Here is a 23,610-nt window from a genome sequence, read left to right as displayed (position 1 = left end):
GAGGAAGGAAGGAAGGAAGGAAGGAAGGAAGGGAGGAGGAAGGAAGGAAGGAAGGAGGAGGAGGGGAGGAAGGGAGGAGGGAGGAAGGGAAGGAAGGAAGGAAGGGAGGGAGGAAGGAAGGAAGGGAGGAAGGAGGAAGGAAAGAAGGAAGGGAGGAAGGAAGGAAGGAAGGAAGGAGGAAGGAGGAAGGAAGGAAGGAAGGAAGGAAGGAAGGAAGGAAGAGGAAGGAAGGAGAAGGAGAGGAGGGAGGAGGGGAGGAAGGAGGAGGAGGAGGAAGGAAGGAAGGAAGGGAGGAGGAAGGAAGGAAGGAAGGAAGGAAGGAAGGAAGGAAGGAAGGAAGGAGGAAGTGAGGAAGGAAGGAAGGAAGGAAGGAAGGAAGGAAGGAAGGAAGGAAGGAAGGAGGAAGGAAGGAAGGAAGAAACAAAAAAAGAAACAAGGAAGTACTCTCTCTCCTCCACTTTAGTCCCTGGGAAAAGCATGCTTAACGTGGAAGTAAGAAGCATTCTTTCCACCAAGTTCACTTATATGTGCAGTGTAAGTAATGTATGTCACTCTCTTGCTTGTGGGACATGGCACCTCAGCTGCTGAGTTAATCCACAGACGGACCAAGTCAACAAGGATGCTCCTCAGAGCCAGCTCATTCCTAGTCTTCCCTGCTGGATGTCTGGTGGCTCATACAACCTGTCAAGATCTCAAAATGAAAGAAAATATAAACATGCAGCAGCCCCACCCCCACCCCCCAGGCACAGGCTTTGCCTAGGATGCCATGAGAGAGAAATTGGCCTGATGGGAAGGGAAGATGCCCTACACTCATCCTCCCCTCTCTCCAAAGCATCAAGAAACATGTTTACACCTCGGAGCAAGCAAGAAAAAATTTAAGAGATCAATGTGGACAATGAAGTGTCTTTTGTGTACACACTGAGCTCTTGCTCAGCAACCAATCAAAAGGTTTTCATCACTAGCGGTAAACAGATGGGTAAGAGAATAGCTATTTATGCTCTAAAATGGAGAGTTAGAACCCGTGCTTCCAGTCAGCAACAACTTTCAGAAGTGAGTTCTCCAACCATCCACAGGGGCTCCCAGCAGGCAAGGTTTAGAATGGTGCACGCTCCCAGGACTGGGCCTCATTGGCCACTTCCCCATGATACCTCTTGTAAGGATCCTTGCAGAATCTGGAGGTATTCACTTGGAAAGCCTTGCTGGAGGAGAACATGCAAGTTATGCTTTATTGTACTAAGTCAAATGCATTTTGGAAAATTAACGAAACAAAACAAACAGACAAATTAAAATCAGTGGAATCTTGGATTCTCCAGTCCAGGGGTTCTTAACTACTATGTTTTCTGTCATGGACCCCTCTCTGCAGACCCCCTTAGAATCATGTTTCTAAGTGTATGAAAGGAAATGTGTGACTACAAAAGAAACTGATTATGTTGAACTACAGTTTTATATATATATATATATATATGTAATGTACTTATGTATGTATGTACATGTGTATGTGTGTATATGTGTCCATTGTGTGATATGAAGAAGAAACAAGCTTTTATGTTTCATTCAGTGAAAGAAAAACAATTGTATTCCATATTCCTCTGACTATAAACTAATGTAGACTTATAAAAATAAAAATAGCTTTAATATGCTATGGTGACAAGAACTTTGGACTTCAGCTGTGGCCTAAGAGCTTATTGTGTGTGATTCTCAACAAGCCACTTCTCATCTCTGTTCTTCACTTTGTTTATTTCTTAAGGGGTCCAATATTACAGGCCCATGAGGCCAAAAGTGCTCTGTAACCCTGAAAGGCTGCATCAGCTATTTCCATAACTATAGCCCAGTGAGCTAGGCATGTGTGAAGGTAAAGGGTGGGGATCTAAAACTGTGATTTCATCAGGGTGAGGAGCTCCCAGTATGGACATTCCTTCTACCAATGCATATTAGCAACTGCTTCCTAACCACAGACTAAGAATGTTGCCTAGGCCACTGAGCAAATAAGTAACTTCCTCATGGTTATACATCCAGCATATATGAAAAGCAGGTTTTGAGCCTAGATCTTCCTGACTATAAAGTTGGTGCTCACTACTGTGCCCACACTGTAGCTCTAACGCAGGGAGGCTGGATTAGCATTATAATCTCCATTGTGCAAATAAGGAAACTGAGGCTGGGAGGGGTGAGTTGTCCGAGATCACTCAATCAGGTCTCAGACACAAGTTCCTCTCATTTCAAGTAGAGGGTTCTTCCTACTTCCCATTGCATCAGAAGATATGGTTCAGAAAAGCTTTGGTTCCAATGTGCACTGTTTACCATGGAAAAGTTCTTTATAAAATGTGGTAAATATTGAAAACAGAAAAATGTTAAAGGGAGACAGAAGAGATGAGCTTGGACACCTGGCTTTGAGGACTAATTGTGCCACTAAGTAATTGCCTCAGGCAGTCACTTCCATCTCTGGGCCTCTGTTTACTCATCTGTTCAATAGGTTTGATTGGGCAAGAGGCTCTGTAAGGTCCCTTCTGAACCTAGACTTTGTTGTTCAGTTGTTCCAGTCATGCCTGACTCTCCATGACCCCACTTTGGAGTTTTCTTGACAAAGACACTGGAGTGGTTTTCCATTTCCTTCTCCAGTTCATTTGACAGATGAGGAAACTGAGGCAAACAAGTTAAAAGTCACACAGCTAGTAAGTGTCTGAGGCCAGATTTGAACTCAGGAAGATGAGTCTTCTTGACTTCAGGCCTGGAGCTCTATGCACTACACTACCTAGCTGTTCCAAATAAATACCAAGACATGCACTATGTGTGTTCCTAAAATATATATATAATTCTATTTGTGCACTTCAAAACATATTTGGTATACAAGGGGCAACCCTCCATTTTAAATGAATTCTACAATGAATCTCTTCTGGAAAGCAGATTTTTATAATGCACACAATCACTTTTTGGAAGTCCACATTTTGATTTCTCTGAAACTTATCATTTCATTTGGGTCTCTTCCTTCCTAGTTTAAGCTCAGATGAGGATGTTCTCCAGCCCTGTTCATGATTCCTAACATTTCGGCTTCAGACCTACAATGCCAAAGTGACTGAAAACAAAATAAACAGATGGGGAGGGGGCAGAAAGGAATGAGAACAGGCAAGGATGGGAAGAATTTTGCTTAAAATCTTTCTCACTCCAAAGAAATATTTTGGGTCATCCTCCTTTGCGACTTCTGCTCATTTACTAAATACATCAAGTGTCTTCTTTGCACAGAGCTCAATTTATCAAAATGAATTCCATTCCCAGTGTAATAATGACAACCATTTAGGGAACCAAGGGGCTGGGTCACTCACCATCTTCCTCTGTAATAAGGAGCCCCTCTTAGCTCTGGACCAGATTCAGTCTGAAGGGAGTCTGACCCTGAAGAGAGCGGAGTCTGCTCTTTTGTCTCGTTCTCTCTAGCCCTTTCACCCCCTTCTCAGAGTCTGGGAGGAAAATTGCTTAAAAGTTAGGTTTGGCTCATGTCCAGGATTTGCCAAAAAAGAGAAGAAAGAGGTACTCCATGTATGATTCAAATCACTTGTGGAACACCTATACATTTCCTCCACACAAAAGAAATCTTCATCATAAAAGATTTACAACTGTGCATTGACAAAAGACAAACAGCAGAAGTAACAACTTATAACTACTGTTATTTACCTGGGAAGCAGATCATTAAATCATCAAGATATGAAAAAATAAATGTTCTGGGCCACTCCATTGACCATTTCACCTCGGCTCTGCACTGTCTAAGTGATTCCCTCGAGGACCATGTCTCCTGTCAAGCTGTCTAGGAGGCTGAGACCTCCTTCCACCTGACAGTCGTTTTCTCCAAGAAAGTGCGAGACCCCTCCCAAAGGGCAGCCAACACAGTCTGAGGCTCAGGATCAACTGACCTCTCACATTCTGCACTGCCTTCAAGGCTGGAAATATCTATCTCAGGATTGCTGCTTATTACATTCAAGAAAGAAACCAAAGCGAAGAGACAGGTCCAAGGCCCAAACTGAGGCTCCCCTAAACCAAAACACGCATTGGCTACAACGTGCTTGTGGTCTGCCATGTCTATACAGATAGAGGACAGGCAGCCCCTTGCCCACCCTCCATGGGACATCCAAGGAGGGAAAGCTAATTTCTGCACTTGGAGCCAAAAGAAACAGGCACCAGAGAATGTTGTCAGCCCCTTTTTAAAGGTCACCGAATCATTGGCTCTTCCCCCTTGGTGTCCAAGGACGGGCCTGCCTCTTCATCTCAAGTACAAGTCCTTTCATGTAGCATCACATGAGTCCCCAGAAGTTGTTGGAAGAACTTTGTAGACTCCACAGTAATGTTGCACTTGCCACACTAGCAAGAGCTACTATTTGTATCCGTAGTTACATCTACTGTGCCATGAATAACTACGTGATATACGGATGACAGCTGGCGAAGATCACAGCCTCCTGAGACCTTTTCCCCTCTATGTTTCACCTTCCTTACAATTTTCTAACAATTAACATGGGCCATGAAAAGCACTTGTGGGTTTTGAGTGGTTGTCAGGGAGAAGGGTAACCCAATAACCCTGTTTTTACCTCACTTTTCCTTTACTCTAATTTTTCATCAGTGTTAGAGGTTAATAACACTGTGATTCCCTCCATTACCTGGATTTAATAAAGGCAGTGGGGCCTAACATTCCATAAAGGCAGGCACTGAGAGGAAGTCACACTGTTAACCTCTAACATAATGGAATGGTAATTATCTCTGCCCTGTCTGAAAATGAATGTCTGTCACAGTCTCCCAAGTAGCGAGGAAAAATGCTCTCTGCCATGCTTCAGCAACCCTTAGGATCCAAGTTCAAGAGCAAATTCGGCCTTCAGTCTATGTGCTAAAGACATCTGTGACCTGGATTTCCCTACGAACCTGGAGCGAGTTTGTGGTACTAGAAATGCCACACCCAGGAGGAGCAGCCATGTGCTTTGTTTATACCTTGTTCCAGGGCAGAGAAATCACCTCGCTTCCCCACATTCTGCTCAACAAATTCTAGAAACATTTATGGATCAGATCAAAAAACGCATGAAACTATTAATTTTTAAATGGAAATATAAAGAAGTCTCAGTTGGTCTTGGCAAGTTACTTTAATGGGCATTTCAGAATTTTCTTTGTTTGCACTAGTTATAAGAAGCTCTCTTGGATTGTTTTGGATGTCTCTTATTTGCTTTCTTCTGTTTTCTTGAAAGATTTTGAGTTTCACATTTTTCTCCTCCTTCCCTCACCTCCCCCCTCCCCCAGATGACAAAGAATCTAATATAGGTTATTCAGTGAACACACGTTAGAGTACTATCACTGTTGCCTAAGGACAACCTTTTTTGCCCTGACGTTTCTGTGTCTTCTCTGCGCACTCTGCTTGTGTGTGCTCATCACCCTCTTAGAATGTAAGCTCTTTGCAAATAGGAATTGCTTCAGTCATTGCATTTGGATTCCCGGCAACTTGCACAGAACCTGGAAAAGGAAAGGTGCTTAATAAATGCTTTATGATTGATTGAGTATCCTCTCCCAGGTATACTAACCAAGTGACTTAGAATTCCTCTTCTCTTGCTTTAAAATGTACATTCCTTGCATGGAGGGATTGTTTCATTCTTTGTTTGTGTATTCCCCATGCCTGGAACCTAACTGGCACTGAATTAATGCTTGCTGACTGATTGAGTGATTGATTGATATTAACAAGGTGATGACTTGTTCTTATGAAGGTCCCTTGATGCTGCCGGTTTCAGCAGATAGGAATTCAAGAAGGCAAGCTCTCCAGGCTGGTCACCTGCAATCACCCTATCGTTGAACCATACAGAAAGCAATGCTTTACAAATATTATCTAATCTTATCCTCCCAACAACCTTGAGAAGTACTCTTTGTTACTATCCCTGTCTCATAGAGGAAACTGAGGCACACGGGGCAGCTAAATTTCTTGTCCAGAGTCACATGGGTAGTCAATGTCTAAGGGTGGGTTTGAACTCAAGTCTTCCTAACTCTAAGCTCACTGCTCTATGATCCGGGCAGGGGGGGAATCTGCTGCCTCAAGGCCACAGAATTTGTTCTGTCAAGTTTGGATTCAGTCAAAGGGCTGCACTTGAGGACCTAGAGGGTCACATGTGGCCTCCTGGCTGCAGGTCCCCCACCCCTGTGTCTATTCACTTCACCTAGCTGTTCCATAAACACATGGGAAAGACAAAAAGGCATCTCCTCCCTGCTGAGCTACCAGTCCTGAGTGGTGCTTTAGAAGGGCTGGCTCTTCTGAGTGAAGCTTGGCTGGAGCTCAGACAACCAGATTTCAGCAACCTGGATGAAAAATACTGTCCTTTTTTCTCGTTTTTGGTTCTTATTTCTAGTTTTTTGTTAATATTAATTTCTTCTTCTAACAAGTTAAGGATAGACTGCTGATTCAGGAATGATGATGCATCTCAGTAATGCATCTTTCACTTTCTATTTCTGTGGGTGTGTAATGTGTATGTGTATACATAAATATATATAGTGTGTGTTTGTGTGTGTGTGTATTTATATATGTAGTGTTGCTATTATTCAGCATTCACCATATCTAGCCCCTACTGATTCCCTTTCTTTTTCTTTCTCTTTTTCTCTCTCTTTCTTTTTTTCTCTCTTTCCTTCCTTATTTTTGTTTGTTTTTGTTTTTAGGCAATTGGGGTTAAGTGACTTGCCCAGGGTCACATAGCTAGTAAGTGTCAAGTGTTTGCTCTGAGGCTGGATTTGAACTCAGGTCCTCCTGACTTCAGGGCCAGTGCTCTATCCACTGCGCCACCTAGCTGCCCCTTTCCTTCCTTATTTTAAAGAAAGTATCCATGAAATTATAACAGCGGGGCTCCATGATTTTCCCACCTACTTAAAACTGCTGGAGATGGGACAGGGGAGAGGAAAGAGACAAATTGCAGTTGGTGTCTGCCTGCTGATCTGGGGAGGATATTGGATCAATGAGAAACACTGTGATAACCTACTAAAAAGAGCAACTCATTAAAAAGCCCAGGAATTTGGAATTCAACTCATTCCTTCCACTGCACAAATGAAAAAGTCAACCACCTTTCTCAACCCTTCAGCTTGTAAAAGCAAGGCCAGGATTAGGGGCGGTGGTGATGTTTATGTGATAATTTTGTTTTATATTTTAATGGAATAGCAACTTGTGATTAGTAGATTTGAAGTCTCACACACAATCATCTTTTTATTGTACTATGCTATAGAAATGCTTGTTTTATTCCACAAATTAAAAAGAAAAATTTTTTAAATTGCAGAAAAAAAAACAGCCAGAACTTTTTTGCAAAGAATGATGCCCTAATTTTACATTTATCTGCCATAGATGTGACTAGAGCCAAGGGAGATCATGAAAGACAAGCCAAGAAGCTCCTAGAATTAATGAAAAATGTTTCACTATTTTAAAGTGGGTAGGATAGTCAATGGAGCCCCACACTCACAATATGGTGCCATGAGGCTTCTATGTAGTCTATATGACTTTGGCTTTTCTCTTTCCTTATTCCTGATCCACATGACCCAATATATTTTAACTTTCTTTGCCTCTCCCCATCTTCATATTAAAATCACTGAATGTTAAAAGGTACGTGTTGATTTAACCTAGCATCTTAGTGAGTTTGCATCAAATTTCTCTACCCTCTTTAACCTTTACAATGAATGTTGATGTAGAAGCTTTAATGAGGTCATCCTTTCATAAATACTTATCATGGGCACTGCACTACAAAATGACAAAATTTCCCACAGAATATTGTTTCTCATTGACTTTGGCTACACAATAATACTAACTCTACCAACACTGTATCTGATTCTCCAAGGAGAATCTGTGAGTCATCCTTTCGTTTAGCTGAAAATCCCCCCTTATTCCTTGTTTAGGTTTTAAGGAGAATATCAAAATTCACATATTTGAATTCCTCCTATAGTAATTCTACTCAGTCATTGAACAAGATCCTCACATCTAGAGTATTTTAAATAAAATTAAAGTTTATAGACAACCTAAGTATTCTCTCCCCACCTTACCACAACTCTGCAGAAATGGAACTGGACCACATAGAGTTGAAGATTATTTTTTTTTCTTTATGAGTTGCTATGGCCAAAAAACTAACTCATCGCCAAATGGTCAGCCCATTGGAGATGAGCTTTTCTCTGCTTACTGAGGTTTGTCATCAGAAAGCAGGTACAATCTGTTGCCAAGATCTTCCAGTATCAATCAGTTCCAATAGAACACGTCAGTTCTTAGGCTCTATAGGCAGAGTCATAAAAAGTCCAGAGTCACCTCTGCACTGCAGAGAGAGAGACTGACACATGGACAGAGACAGAGGGACAGAGACAAAGACAGAAACACACAGAGATGAGAGAGAGAGACAGAGACAGAGATAGAGCCAGAGCCAGAGGGACAGAGAGAGACAGACAGAGAGAGAGAATTTAATAAGTGTGTTCTATGTGCCAAGCACTGGGGATACAAAAACATGAAGACAAGATAATCCTTATATTCATGGAGTTTACATTATAATGGGGGGAAACATCCGAGTGGGATTTAAGATATAGAATGGAATTGAGGCATGAAAAACTATTTTTTTTTATATTTAACCAAAAGCACAAGATCATAGCCTGCGAGATAGGGTGTATATCTGAAAGTCTGAGGGGGGAAGCACTCAGACACTCTGTCTTTGAGAGCTTATAGGTCTTAGAAGAGCCCGAGGGAATCCTACACAAGACAGCCTTGTCCCTCATATTTGGTACAAGCAGGCCCCCATATCGCACGTGTATACAACCTTGCATACCCAAAGACGTTTGCAGGAGACCTCACTAAACTTGCATGAGGAGCCAGTGGCCCCTTGCTGTTAGTTGTTGATAGAACCTTAAGGTAGAGGAAGTTTAATTCCATGATGGCATGCTTGTGTGAGTTCTGAATAATGGATGGTGCTCTTGTGCTTTCCCAGTCACAGTGGAGTGAAGCGGGGCTGAGTGCTTGCTGCCACGCTTTTCAGCTTGATGTTTTCAGTGATGTTGTCGAATGTCTTTAACAAGGAGGAAAATGGCATCAAGGTCAGCTATTGCCCTGACGGTAACTTATTTAACACGAAAAGGCTATAAACCAAGACTAAAGTAGAGGGAGCGTTGGTGTATGACTTTTTGTTCACAGATGATTATATATTTGATGCAGCCTCTGAGGCTGAGATGTAGCAGACTATGGACCGATTCTCTGCCACTTGTGTTAAATTTTGGCCTGACAATTAACACCAAGAAAGCCCAGGTTCTCCAGCCAGCATCTCACCATACACACATAGAGCTGTCAGTTACAGCAAATTGAGAAATTTTGAATGCTGTGGACACATCCACTGACCTTGGCAGTATACTTTCCAGGAGTGTACACATAGATGATGAGGTTGTCACCAAAGTGCCAGAGCTAGCTCAGTGTTTGGGAGGCTCTGAAGGAAAGGGTGGGACAGAAGAGGTATTAGAATGACTACCAAACTACAGATCTACAGAGCTGTTGTGCTGAACTCATTGTTGTATGTCTGTGAAACCTGGACAGTCTACCAGCGCCATGCCAGGAAATGGAATCGCTTCCTTTTGAAATGTCTCAGGAAGATTCTGAAGATCACCTGGCAAGATAAGGAACCCAACGCTGAGGTCTTCTCTCAATCTGAACTGCCAAGCGTTCAAACTCTACTGCAAAGAGCACAGCTCCAATGGGCCGGCCACATTGGCCAAATGCCAAATGTACTCTTGCCTAAAAGACTATTTAATGGAGAACTCACACATAGCAAGTGCTCACATGGAGGTCAGAAGAAGAGATACAAGGACACTTTCAAGGTCTCTCTGAAGACCTTTGGAATTGATTGTGAGATATGGGACCGACCTGCATGGTGTGCCCACATCAAAGAAGGCACTGTGCTCTGTGAGCAAAGCAGAATTGAAGTAGCTCCAAAGAAACATGAGATGCCCAAATCTGAGCATCTCCACTCTAAATGTTTATGTGGATTCTTTGTGTCTGACCTGTGATAGAGCCTTTTGATCTCATATTGGTCTGATCAGCCACAGTCAGACACAATGGACCTTGGCCCCGACGTAGTGGTGTTGTTTTGGTCTTCTTCCAGCAGGAAGGACAATGACTATTGATGGAACCTGGAGGGTAGAAGCTGGCAGCTGTGCACTCCAGACCACTCTGCTAGTGCTTGTGGGAGTTGACTTGCTGAGCCCAGAAATGGTCCATCAAGTCCACTCTCTCTTGATTTACAGATAAGGAAACTGAGGTTTCTTCAGATAGGTTAAGTCACTTGAGGTCAAAGCTAAGCGGTTAAGTGCCCCATGTCACACAGGTAGTAAATAGCATTTGAGCTCAAATCTCCTGATTTCATATCTAAAGTTCAACTATACTACTCTATATCTTGATTTGACATAATGTAATAGGGTGCCTGCCTGGAGGATGTACAAATTCCCTGTCAGCAGTCACTTGGTCAGTCACTAAACCAGCATTTATTAAGTGCTTGCTGTGTGCAGACGCTGTACTAAAGGGCTGGGGATACAAACAAAGACAATGTGGGTCACATAAAATCAACTGCCTTACTGATATTACCCATTCCTCCTGTGCAGGTGATGGGACTGATGTGGTAAATTTGCTCCTGCCGTTCAGGATGAGTCGATTGTCTCCAATTTATCATGCGCATATCTTGTTTGTGCACTGTTGTTTTAATGTTGTGTCCCCCATCAACCTGTGAGCTCCTTGACAGAAGAGACTGTTTCTTAGGCCTTTCTTTGTATCCTCAGTGCTTAGGATAGTACCTGGCACTTAGTAGGTGTTTTTGTGTCCTCAGTGCTCAGTGCAGTGGCTGGCACATAGTAAGTCCCCAATAAGTGTTTGTTGACTTTCTAGCCACAAACATAAAGCGTCCCATAAGTGCACGTACAACGAATGTGGAGTCACTCGTTTTTTTTCCAACAGCAGAAGAGCCAAGTATCTTTACTAGCAGTTTGGCAAAGGGATCCCGTGTTATTTTTAATGAGTTTATTTGTTTGTTTGTTTTTAATATGGCAAAAGAACTGGGGAGGAGGAGAGGTATTCCTCTTCTCACATAAACACAGCGATTTTGCAGTCACACAAGTATCTACCACATGCAAGACAGAGAGTCAACCTTGAAGTCAACAAGGCCGGTATTTAAAGCCTCTTTCTATCACTTGCTGACCGTGAACACTAGTTGGGTCTCTCTTAGCCTCTTTGTGTCTCTGTATGTCCCTAGGAGGGACAGGGGCACATGCCTGGGCTCAGGGATCGAGTCTCCACCCAAAGAGCTCACCATCACACCAAATTCAGATGTATAGGAGAGACTGTGCTGAGTCCTGGGGATACAAAGACTAGAGTGACCAGAATCTACCCTCAAAGAACTTCCATTCTATTGGGCTTGACAACGGGAGACCTCAGGTCCACAGATAAGTGATCCCGTGGTAGTCTGAGGAGGGATGACTGGGTGAATGCCAGAAGGCCCCATGGAGAATGGCACCTGTGTTTGCTTCATGTATAAAATAAGGATCATAATAGTACCTACCTCACCGGGTTGGTGTGAGAATCAAATAAGATAATATTTGTAAAGTGCTTAACATGGTTCTTGGCATGTAGTAAGTGCTACATAAATGTTAGCTATTATTATTATTTCCATTGTTATTTTTATTGTTGTTGAGGTTGTTATAATAATAATTATTATTATTATTTCCTGAACTGAGCATGGAACGAAGCTTAGGATTCCAAGAGGATGAAGGATGGACATAAACGGGATGCCAATATTAGGACATGGTTCAAGTCTACATTCCTCAGCCTCTTCATCTCACCAAGCCTTGTATTGTGGTAACATCACAGATGTTGCATGGGAATGTGTCTATTTATTGAAACAGAATGTAATAAAAGCTCTGGTGAAAATCGGTAGGGGTAGAGAAAACCTGAACTTTCCCCCCACTACATCTGGTTTTGTTGCATGGTATTGTAACTAAGGAGACAAAAGCATCTACAGGCCCCTGCATCTGCCCCTAGCAAGTCAGGAATTGGGCTTTTATGTGTTCAGAGGCCTTACTCCATTTCTTTTAAGAGACAAAAAGTAAACACAAACTCTCTGAGTTGTTTCCTCTGTTTTCAGGAATGGTGACCTTTGACTCTTACAAATCTAGTCCCAGCCAAATGCCTGAATTGGGGCATTTCCAGAACATCCAAAGTAGAGCTTGCAGTTTATGGTAGGGGAAGGCCTCCTCAGACCATCTTGTTTGATAAAAGCTCAGTGATAAATAGCCAGGGCCCACGCCCCCTCCAGACCAGCCCTCCTTCAGGTTATCAGGGTTCAGAGCAGTCCTGTGTCTGCTTGTGAGAAGTACTAATGAGAAGGGTCAACAAAGGACTTGGGAATGTTTTAGTGGTGGTGGTTTTTTATTTTCTCCCCACCAGAGAACAAATTGTTTTCAATCTCAAGGCTAATGAAGGCACATAAAAATAACTGGCATCCTGACAATCTGGCATGTTGGAGGAAATCCAGCTTCATTGTTTCAGCCACCAAGAGACCTTCTGAGGGGCCAAGGTGTCCCCTGGCTTTGTCAGAAAGTGAGAACACCTGAGGATTGCTCTCCTCTTCTGCCACTGCTCTACTCTGTTATTTAGGGTGATATGAAATCGTTGCCCTAGTTTGTAAGCTTTCTTATGCTTGAAAAATGATGACCCAGCTCCCTTTCTGGTAAATATATATATATGCACTGTGCATGTGTATGTGTGTATGCATATATCCATATATATAAATATACAGATGTGCATGTGTACATACATATACATATAAATATTCATAGATTTAGAGATTGAAGGGACCAAAACATCAACCATGGCCACCCCTTATTTTTCAAAAGAGGAAACTGAGGCCAAGAGAAGTTTCTTAGTATGCCCAAAGTGACTCTGGTAACAAGTGAAAGAGCTCAGATTTGAATTCAGGTCCTCTAGAATGAGGCAACCTCAATTAAAAGAAAACCTATAGTACAGCTTTTAGTCATTCATGGCCCCATTCATTTCCATTGTGACAGTGTCAGAGTGGGAGGGAAGAAGGCAGAAGAAAGATTCTATTGGGCTGGAAATTCCCTACCCGTCCTCTCCTCTCCTCTCCTCTCCTCTCCTCTCCCCTCCCCTCCTCTCCTCTCCTCTCCTCTCCTCTCCTCCCCTCTCCTCTCCTCTCCTCTCCCTCTCCTCCTCCCTCTCCTCTCCTCCTCTCTCCCTCTCCCCTCTCCTCCCTCTCCTCTCCCTCCTCTCCTCTCCTCTCTCCCTCCTCTCCCCCCCCCCTCCCTCCCTCTCCTCTCCTCTTCTCTCCCTTCTCTCCTCTCCTCTCCTCTCCTCTCCTCTCCTCTCCTCTCCTCCCCTCTCCCTCCTCTCCTCTCCTCTCCTCTCCTCCCCTCTCCCCTCCTCTCCTCCCCTCTCCTCCCCTCCCCTCCCCTCTCCTCTCCCCTCCTCTCCTCTCCTCTCCCTCCTCTCCTCTCCCCTTCTCTGCCCTTCTCTCCTCTCCTCTCCTCTCTCTCCTCTCCTCTCCCTCCTCTCCTCTCTCCCCTCCTCTCCTCCCCTCTCCTCTCCTCTCCCCTCCCCTCTCCTCTCCTCCCCTCTCCCTCCTCTCCCCTCTCCTCTCCTCTCCTCTCCTCTCCTCTCCTCTCCTCTCCTCTCTCTCCTCTCCTCCCCTCTCCTCTCCTCCCCTCCCCTCCTCTCCTCCCCTCTCCCCTCCTCTCCTCCCTCTCCTCTCCTCTCCTCTCCTCCCCTCTCCTCTCCTCTCTCTCTCTCCTCCCCTCTCCTCTCCTCCCTCTCTCCCTCCTCTCCTCCCCTCTCCCCTCCTCTCCCTCCCCTCCCCCCTCTCCTCTCCTCCCTCCCCCCCTCCTCTCCTCTCCCCTCCTCTCCTCTCCCCTCCCCTCCTCTCCTCTCCTCTCCTCTCCTCTCCTCTCCTCTCCTCTCCTCTCCTCTCCTTCCCTCTCCTCCCCTCCCCTCCCTCCCCTCCCCTCCCCTCTCCTCTCCTCTCCTCTCCTCTCCTCAGTTCATTTAGAAATCCCTGCCCCACTTTACCTTTTGCTTAGTCAGGTGTTTTTGTGGAACCACTCGATGGCCTCCGTATGTGTTTGTATGTGCTTGAAACCTCTAAAGTGAGGGAAATGAGGGGGGAGATCTGGATAGAAGCTCTCCAAGATCTTTTCCAGCTCCTAAATGTTAGGATCTAAAACTTTTCCAAAAGAAAAACTTCCCCCCCCTTCTTAGTGCGTTCAAGGATACCCACACTGTAAGTTCTTGTCCATATGCATAATTGGAATCCTGCTGCACATGTGTGTGTCTGTTTTCACATTTACTCAGAGTAAAAGATCTGAGAAACTAGGAGTTGCTGGTTTCCTCTGCTTCTTCTCAAAGACTAAGTCAAAATGACCTGAGTTGTCCTGGTAGGCCCTTGATGGATTCTTGTATTTTTGTTTATTCATCAACACTTAACATCTTCTAGAGTCAAAGAATGTGTGTGTGTGTGTGTGTGTGTGTGTGTGTGTGTGTGTGTGAGTGTGTGTGTGTGTCTGTGTCTGTGTGTCTGTGTCTGTGTCTGTGTCTGTGTCTGTGTGTCTGTGTCAGCATCTGTGTGTCTGTGTATCTGTGTGTCTGTGTGTCTGTTTAAATTTAAAAGGTTTATGAACTGTTGTACCTAAACTGAATATGATTGCCAAATACTTGAGCCAAATTTAAGAGAGAAGTTGAAACTTGAGTTTACTGGATAATGAGAAAGAGGGGGAGAGAGAGGGAGAGAAAGAGAGACAGAGAGAGAGAGAGAGGGAGAGACAGACAGACAGACAGAGACAGAGCCCACCACAGCATCCATTTAATTCTTCCTAAACAAAAACAGCCTCAGTCTTCACCTAAGGGAAGGGTGTAGTGTTAGCGGAATGTGCCCAGGAATTAAGTTTTAAAAAACTACATTTGAATTTTAATTCTGCCAGTCTCTACCTAAGTAACTTCAGGCTACTCATTTCCCTTTTTCTGGGCCTCAATTTAGTAATCTGTAGAATCAAAGATTATATCAGAGATGACATAAGATCCTCTCTAAAATCCTTTTATTTCAAGAAAGTATTTTTGGACTTAAAAGAATCAGTATTTTTCAAGTCAATTACATTTAAATAGCATTTACTGAGTGCCTACTTTGTTCAAGGCACTGTATTAGGCTCTGGAGAAACAGGTAAAAAAGAATTCCTGACCTTGAGAACTTGCATTCTATTTCCATAAGCTGATTTTTTTAAATCTATAAAACTCATTCTTTTCAAATATTTAAAAATTTTAAAAACATGCAGTTTATTAGCAAACATTTTGACTACATTTTCCATTTTTTTAAAGATAAATTTGCATATAACTCCACTTCCAACTTCATCATTCTAGTGAAACCCTTTCTTTGCAAAGCTACCAGTGATCTTTTAATTACCTAACCTAATTGCCGTTTCCCTTGACCCTCTGTAACCTTTGAAACTGTTGACCCCCCTGGACTCCTCTGTAGGTTTTTGTGACTCTGATCTCTCTTGGTTCTCCTCCTACTTGTCTAGCTGTTCCCATGATGAGGCGCTACCCTCCAAGACTCTGCCTTGAACCCCCTTCTCTCTCTGCAGTCTGTCTTGAAGACCTCATTAACTCCCATGAGTTTAATAATTACCTCTATGCATATGACTTTCATGTCTGTATATCCATTCCTAATCAATTAATCAATAAACATTAATTAAACACTTCCTATGTGCTAGGCACTGTGCTAAGCCCTGGGGATACAGAAAGAGGGAAAAGACGGCCCTTCCCTCAAGGAGATTAAAATCTAATGGGGGAGATGATGTGCAAACCAAATCTATACAAAGAAAGCTCCATACAGGATAAATAGGAAATAATTAACAGAGGGAAGACGTGAGAAATAAGAGGAATTGGGGAAGGCAACCTGTAGAAAGTGGGATTTTAGTTGGGACTAAAGAAATCCCGGCAGGTCAGTAGTAGGAAGAGAGGAAGAAGAGCATTCCAGGTATGGGGGAGAGCCAGAGAGAATGTCTGGAGGCAAGAGATTGAGTGTCCTATTTGTGCAACAGCCAGGAGGTCAGTGACCTTGAATCAAGTAGTATGTGCTAGGGAATAAGGTGTAAGAAGATTGTAGAGGTAGGAAGGCACAGATTTGTATTTGATCCTGGAAGCCATAGAGAGGAACTGGCCTGCATTTTAAGAAAATCACTTCAGTGACTGAATGGAGAACAGATTGCAGTGGGAAGAGGCAGGCAGGTCCACCAGCAGTCCAGAATGAGTCCAATGGTGCAGTAGGCCAGAAATGGTAGGGGGTGGGGAAAGGGGAGGATGTTTTCAGCAGGGACTTTAAATTTGAGGTCATTCACCCCAGGAACTGAGTCAGTGAAGAGGGGAGATTATACCCAGTGGTTTGGGAGAATGCTTTTCTATTTCTGCCCTTGCTGTGCCTTCTCAGTATAAGCTAACCTACTTGGAGGGTAACCAATGAACCACAAACCTGTTGGTGTCTAACAACATGTGTCTACCCCAAACATGTGAAGACTTCTACCAGTAGAATGGGCGGATGAGAACAATTTGCTCCAACAGCCATGAAGGTGGCTAAAGCTGTGGAGCACCTAGAGCTTAGTCAGACATCAAAGACACCAAGGTCATCCTCTACATCCCAGGCCATCCCCAGTCATCCTGACTTTTGGCTTGCCACCCGACTTTGATGACTCTCTAAGAGAGAGTGAGGCGCATGACTTTGTGCACCTCTGCCTCACTTAAATCCAATTCATGCATGAGTCAAGACATCACCCACCTGATGTCATTGGTCCTCTTGGGGAACTTACATATGTGTGTATGTATATGTGTGTGTGTGTGTGTGTGTATCTATATCTATATCTATATACATACATATAGATAGATAGATAGATACACACATATATACATGTACACACACACACACACACACACACACATATATAATTCTTATTTCCCCTAATCACATGTTAAAACAATTTTAAATATTTTTTAAAGTTTTAAGTTCCAAATTCTATCCCTCCCTTCCTTCCCTCCCCACTTCCTGAAATGGAAACCAATCAGATATAGGTTAGACATGTGAATCATATAAAACATTTCTGTATTAGTCATTTTGTATAAGAAGACTCAAATAAAAGAAAAAAAAGAAAGAAAGAAAGTGGGAAGTAGCATACTTCAGTCTGTATTCAATCAGCATCAGTTTTTTCCCTGGAGGCAGACAGCATGCTTCATCATTAGTTCTTTGGGATTGTCTTGGATCAATGTATTGCTGAGAATTACTAAGTCATTCACAGTTCTTCATAGTACAATACTGCAAAAGTTAATTGATATCACCTAGTTAGTTGGTATTAAGAAAGGAATGTGGAATATACTGAATGGGGACCCATGATTATCCCTGGAACTGTGAGGGGGAGGAACATTTCTCCACCATGGTGAGAATTCAAATTTCTGTGGGAATGGCAGTGGGAGAGCAGGCAGTAAGCCCAGTGGGAGGTGCTGCACTCCTCAGTGCTCAACTCCAACAGAATGTAAGCACTTTGAGGGCAAGGACTGTTGAATATTTATCCTTGTAATGCCAACACCCAGCACATCACAGGGTATATATTTGGCACCTAAGACATTCTTGCTAATCCATTGAACCATTATCTCAAAATTTACCCTAATTATTCCTGAGTATTTTTATATGTGGCAAATCTATGGCTTTAAATGAAGTTACAGTATTACCTCATTTATAAGAGTCCTTCACTTTATTCATTTAGAAATTCTTTATACCACACCCAGCAACAGTTCTCATGGGTAACTGCAATTTTTTCCAGTTTCATAGATTACTTCTGTGCTTTTATATCAAGAAGTCATGAGTCCTTTATAATTTGGTTTGTATGTTATGGATAAGATGTAAGGGGAGGGGGGATATAATTCATTCATAGAATGGATAGACCAAATTTTCAAGAGAACAAACACATGTTTGTGTCTGGGGAAAGGGAGGCAGGCCTCCATGAAGTCTTTCTGACTCAGAGAAGGAGAGTTTGGTCAGAACTTACCTCATCTTCTCAATTTCTTCAGGAAGCTTTAGGTATACCCAGGTGTGTTCAGGGCCCAAGGTGAATGAAGTGGGGGAGGAGAAACTGGCCTCTTTCCTCAAGTACCCTCTGTTATCCCCTTATGGACCCATGTGCTCCCCATGGCTATCTGGCCTCATTCCCAAATGCATTCCCAAGGCACAGGGAACATTTAAATAGTATTTCATCAGATGACAAGCCCATCATTATCACCTGCAAAATAGCGATGTCTGGGAACAAGCTAACATCATGCAATCATAAAAACAGCCCAGTTTTTGGACTGTTAAAATGAATGAGAACATTTATAATGGAACCCCTAAGTGCTTCTCACTGAGGAGTGGCGTACATGGTCAAGAGCAGTGCAGGGAAGCTCCTGTTCAACACAGGGTAAGACATAGGATGTTTTCACAGAGGTAGCTGATGGGTTTACCTCTTTTCTCTGCTATCATGGCCACACGCATCTCCACAGACCCAAATTTCATAACAGTTGACTAGTAAGTGCTGTATCACACTGCTAGAATGCTGTGTTTGCTCTAAGATATTACAAGTCAGGCATTACTCAGCTGGAGCTGGCCAAGTGAGTCAGAGGGAAGCTGCAAACAAATGTGACAGAGTAAAGGGGAAAAAATGGGATGATTAGGATTGTCACTCTGACCACTCGGAAGGTAATCATGAGTGTGAAGCTGTGCCGGGAAGAGAGTCACAGAGAACAGAGGAAGCCAAGTGGAATTTTCAACCCTACCCCTGGGCTTATGAGGCCCTCCCTGTTTTCATGAAAGTACGTAATTGGGTATTACTCAGATGCTCTCTCTCCTATGAGAACTACTTGCATAGGACCAGGATTTGGGGATGGAGGATACCTTAGAGGCCAACTAGTAAGGACCACAACAATGATCATATCCATAATCATAGTAGGAAGTCACTTAACCATCTCTCAGAACTTCTTCCTCTGTCAAATAAGACTAAATAGACTTTTGTGCTCCCCCACACACTTTGTAGCATTGTTGCTAGGGGAGAACTTTGCAATTTATAAAGAATACAATCAACTAGTATTGCAAAGCTCTCTACAGCACAAAGCTGAACCACATATTGACCTGTCAAGTTTTAATTTCTCAGCCTTCAGTAAAGAAATTTTCAACTTGTTTTCTTCTATTTCTTCTATCAATCCATTCCTCTCATTACCCTTCCCAAATGAGAAAAGAAAGGAAGGAGGAAGGAAAGAAGGAAGGAAGGAAGGAAGGAAGGAAGGAAGGAAGGAAGGAAGGAAGGAAGGAAGAAATGAGAGAGGGAAGGAGGGAGGAAGGGAGGAAGAAATGAGAGAGGGAAGGAGGGAGGAAGGGAGGAAGAAATGAGAGAGGGAAGGAGGGAGGAAGGGAGGAAGAGAATAAATAAGCATATATATAGTGGGAAATAGTCATGCTGGCAGCAATCCATGCTTGACCTTAGAAAACAATGAATGGCAATACCGTAAGGGATGACCAGCACTCTAAAACTGAATTTGCTAATCAAAGGGTCAAGATTTCAAAGGGAGAAAAGTGAGGCCAGACCTGGGGAGATGGCCTGGCACAGCAGGCAGAGATGGAGGGACAGAAGACCTAGGTGAGGATTAAACTCATGTTTAGGAGAGGTTAGACGTCAGGAGATCTAGAAGGATGAGAGGTTGTGATCAGATGGAATACACGCGGAAAGGCCACACCAGGCTTGAAGTGCTACACTGTGGAGTTTGGTTTTTATTCTGAAGGCTGTAGGGAAGCACCAAAGACTCTTAAGCAAGGAAATGACATGTTCTGATTCGAACTTCAGGAAGATCAGTTTAGAGAGGAAAGAGACTTGAAGTAAGAAGCTAAATTAGGAGGCAAGTGTCAGGGACAGTGTATGGGGTCTGCCCTAAGGGCCTTAAGCTTTTTGAGGTCAGAGACTGTTTCTTTTCTTCGTTCATTTATTTATTTTGTTTTGTTTGTTGCCTTTTCTTTGTATCGCCGTGCCTGGCACACAGTGCTTAACAAGTACTTGTCCAATGACACATAACACGGTACAACCACCGAAACTTCTTCAACATCTTCCAGGGATGGAGCACTAGATCAGGTGCTGGGGGACAAGCAAGGCTGAGGTAAGCCCAAGTTCCTTGTCTTCCATTGGTGGGTGATGCTTCCAAGCCAATGCTGGAGAGGTCACCACCACGCGAGATGAGGAAGGCGTAGCAGCTGGAGAGAGGGAGAATGTCACCCAGCATTTTATGTTAACTAATTCTTCTTACTAAATAGGTGTCAGCCTCAGTTTTCTTTATGCTGTTAGGTGAAATGCCGGGAATATCCCCTAACTTTCATTATCCTGGATTGGAGTTCCTGTTACCCTACCCTGGTAAGCCCAGCTGTCCAGGAAATCACTGTGTTCACAGAGCACTGAGGCCTTCTGAGGACTGGTATCTCCAGAAGTTCCAGGTCTGTATTAGAATATTTACTTCCTCTTCCTTCTACTTCTTATCAAAATGAGCCTACCCCATGTCCCACTTAATCAGAACTCAATTCGTTCCTATGAATAGAGAGAACTATTCTGACCAACTGACTTGTACTAATATGCTAGTAGGACATTAATGGATGAATGTGTTATCATTCCTAGACAACATACTTCCATATTAGCCACTATGATAGCATACAAGGTGCTTTAATCAATGCCAGGCTGATACATCACCTTCACAGAGCAAGCAGACAGTACCAAAAGAAGCAACGGAGACCGTCAAAGACAAGACACTTTGCTGGAGATGGCACCAATCACCATAATGAGACCAAACCCACTTTTTAGAGGAAGACAGAAATCTCCTAAGTACCTTGACCCAGCAACTCTCATTTCCAATGGATGTGTCTATTTGCTTTAAAGACATTAATAGAAATAATAATAAATACCTCCTGTTAAAATAAACACCACCACCCATACCATGAGGGGAACAGATCAATGATAAGTAGGTGAATATCAGTCAGAATAATGTACAATGAGAACGTGAGAACAGAACAATGTATATCCTGACAATGTTATAGTAGCTAGGAAGGCGTGGAAGGAGCCTGGAAATGCTGGTGGATGGTTCTCAAGTGATACCACAAGCTGGCTCATTAGTTTGGTTAGTGTGATGTAACTGTTCCTAAGGGGTACAGAAAGAAAAAAGGTGGCATGGAGGGCCAGGCCATCTCTACTTAAAAGTATTGCGTTAATTGAGAGAGCAAAGAAAGTTGCACACCTCTGTGTTCTGCTACCACAGAAGAGAGGATACACCAGAATAAATAAGAAATACTAGTAACCCACCTGTTGGAAATGCTTTAGTGAAAATGATATTGACCATGGAAATGAGCAGGCCATAAGTCTGACACATGAAACGGACTGAAGACACGATTGCTTGTGTTATTTGCCAAGGCTATCTCAGGAGCTATAAGCAAGAGTTTCATACTTCTTCTTGTCTACGGCTCTACGTTATGTAACAATATCCTGCCCACCAAATTAGAAAAATCATTTAAAAAAATCACTACATCCCTAAGCTTCACCTAGATAAAATAAGTATGGCTTCCAAAGTGAAGAGAGAGTTGAACCAAATGTCTTTTGAATTACTTAATGGACATGAATGGCATTAAGCTATATCGCTTCACCAAAAATCACATTAAACCACTTCTTCATCTCATGGGATCTTTCACCAACGATCTCACAATATTATATAGACTCCATAAGCATAAAATTCTTAATGCATACACACAATAAAGATAATGACTAAGGGCTTTGAACTTGAATTGAGAGATCATATTGAACTAATAGATGCAGACAATACGTACAAATAGGTTGGTCTCATCCAGGCAAGAAACATTGAGCATAAAAATATAAGGAAAGTCTATGGCTAACTCTATTGATGCTCACTAGCATCCTGATATAAAAGCTGAATAAGAATAAGATCTTTAAAGCAATTGATAGTTATGGAATACGAATGTGAAGGTATACCTTGAAATCCATGAAACAGGTCATGACAGGTCTGGAAAGTACACTAATAAAAAGCAGTATGATGTTCATGAAAAACAGCACCCATAAACCTCAGAAAACTATAGATAGATGCTTTCTCATCAAAAAGGATGAGGAGGATTTCTAGATGTTCTTAGAGTACATGACACTCAAAATCTATAGAAGAATTTTTGGAATAAGTGGGTATCACTGTGAAGGGCATCAGTAAGTACAGAGCACTGGATATGTATAGTGTACATCTGTATAGTGTAATTCAAAGAAGTTTACCTTTTTATGAAGTGTCTAAAATACCTGTAATGCAAAACAAGAATCAAAAACCTTCCTCAAGCAACTACCAGCTGAACTCAGCTGTTCAACTGTATTCACTACATTGACAAAGAAGCGTCGGACACAAGTAACTGTCGGGTATCTTTATTTGTAGAAAGGAAGGAGTTTTACCCTGGGAATTAAAGATCAGGTCATTGTTACCAGAAATTACATAGGGTGATTCTTAAAAAGCCTGAAGGTTTTGATCAATGCAGATTATAGAACAAGAGTAGAAAATGTAACACAGCAACATTTAGTACCTTTCTAATAATACCTAATAAAACATGACCTGGTAGTTGTAATTATACATAATAATAGTTAGCATTTATATAGTGCTTTATGGTTTACAAAGCATTTTACATGTTATCTCATTTGCTCCTCACAATAATGGGAAGTAGGTGCTATTATTATCCTCATTTTACAAATAAGGAAACTGAGGCTAAGAGGGATTAAGTGACCTACCCAGAATCTGTTGTTGTTCAGTTATCTCAGCTGTGTCCAACTCTACGTGACCCAATTTGGGGTCTTCTTGGCAGAGACACTAGAGCGGTTTGCCATTTCCTTTTCCAGGTGAGAAAACTGAGGCAAACAGGGTTAAGTGACTTGCCTAGAGTCACACAGCTTAGTAAGTGTTGAAGGCTGGATTTGAACTCAGGTTCTTTTGATTCCAGGGCCACCACTCTATCCATTGTGCCATCTAGCTGCTCTCACCCAGAGTTACATGTTCTAAACATGTGAGACAGGATTTGAACTCAAAGCTAAGAACCATCCTTCCTCCACTACACCACCTAACTGTCAAAGAAACTCCCTATCTCTCATAGACTAATAGAAATAAATTCCTTCAAAATATGCTAGGGAGTTCAACCAATAAACGGTCCTGGAACTGGGCCATTACCTCAGACTGCACAATTGCCCACAATGGCCTAGACATAACATTGATTCATAAAAATGTAAAAACAACATTCTTAATAGATGTCAAATACTCAATCTCAATGCTCCATGGAACAAACATAACAAATGGCACAAATATTTCAAAATATACAGATGGAGTAGAGAAGATCTAAATCATATGGGAACGGGATGAGATGTATATCATTCCTGTTGTCCTGCCTGCTGCTGAGAATTCTTTGGATGAGTCTAAGTAGGATGAGTTTACATTCTAATATGTTAACTCAACTACAAAAAATGGTGATTTTATCCACT

Source organism: Phascolarctos cinereus, unplaced genomic scaffold, assembly GCF_003287225.1.
Source record: "Phascolarctos cinereus isolate Bilbo 61053 unplaced genomic scaffold, phaCin_HiC Scaffold_9;HRSCAF=440, whole genome shotgun sequence".
Lineage (NCBI taxonomy): Eukaryota > Metazoa > Chordata > Mammalia > Diprotodontia > Phascolarctidae > Phascolarctos > Phascolarctos cinereus.
This window is presented reverse-complemented; position numbering follows the sequence as displayed.